The sequence below is a fragment of the Nelumbo nucifera genome, chromosome 5 (genome assembly GCF_055504915.1).
Source record: "Nelumbo nucifera cultivar China Antique chromosome 5, China Antique-T2T, whole genome shotgun sequence".
Lineage (NCBI taxonomy): Eukaryota > Viridiplantae > Streptophyta > Magnoliopsida > Proteales > Nelumbonaceae > Nelumbo > Nelumbo nucifera.
This window is the reverse complement of record NC_142653.1, coordinates 19818187-19819015: the sequence shown is the minus strand read 5'-3', so window position 1 is coordinate 19819015 and position 829 is coordinate 19818187. Positions and strand designations below refer to the sequence as shown.

The window sequence follows — 829 nt, the reverse complement described above, 5'->3', positions numbered from 1 at the left end:
GAAGAGAAAATAGATTCGAGAATATCTGCTGGTGATTTTTTCATTCTGTGTTTTTTCTATTGCGAAAAAAAGAAACAAATTAAAAAACTGACAAAAACAGATTCGAGAATATCTGAGATGAGAGGGACCGGGAATAATTATTTCTGGTGTATCTGCCGGAACGATCGTCGGCATCGGATTTCTCGACAAGATCCGACGGGGGAGGAGATGGGGAGGTCTGAGTTTCAGAGGGGAGGTCGATACTGGATAGGAGGAGTGAAACTGGGATTCAAACTCGAAAGTCGAAAGAGGGAAATGGTAATTAACGGGACGAACTAATGGCCGTCCCATTAGCTCAGCACGAGGCGAGACGCATGCGTGTCCACGCGGCGTTTATTTAATCGTGCGTACGATTTTGGGCGCAAGTCGGTGGAAAATAATTTTAAGAAGAAACTCGAACACTTGTTCACGCTGTCGTTGTAGTATAGTGGTGAGTATTCCCGCCTGTCACGCGGGTGACCCGGGTTCGATCCCCGGCAACGGCGTTTCATTTTTTGGTATTAAAAAAATCTGAAAATCATAGAAAGATCATCAAGAATTCTTTTTGAGGGTGAGTAGATCGAGACCGGATCTGCTCCTCACACGCAGATCGTACCATTCATTGGGAGTGACGTGTGACATTCCTTAATAAGTAATTTTATATTTATATAAAATTTAATAAATACTATTAATATTAATATTTATATTTATATTATTAATAATTTTACTAATATTTATATTATTAATAATTTTATATTTTTATAAAATTTATTACAAAATTATATACTAACAATATAAATTATAATTTTAT

General features: G+C 36.9%; 1 non-coding gene across 1 annotated transcript; it reads left to right on the top strand.

Annotated features, from left to right (window-relative positions):
• The first annotated feature begins 452 nt into the window (after window positions 1-452).
• On the top strand, window positions 453-524 carry TRNAD-GUC (transfer RNA aspartic acid (anticodon GUC)). Its single transcript has one exon. It is a non-coding gene; the product is annotated as a tRNA-Asp (tRNA).
• The last annotated feature ends 305 nt before the right edge of the window (window positions 525-829 follow it).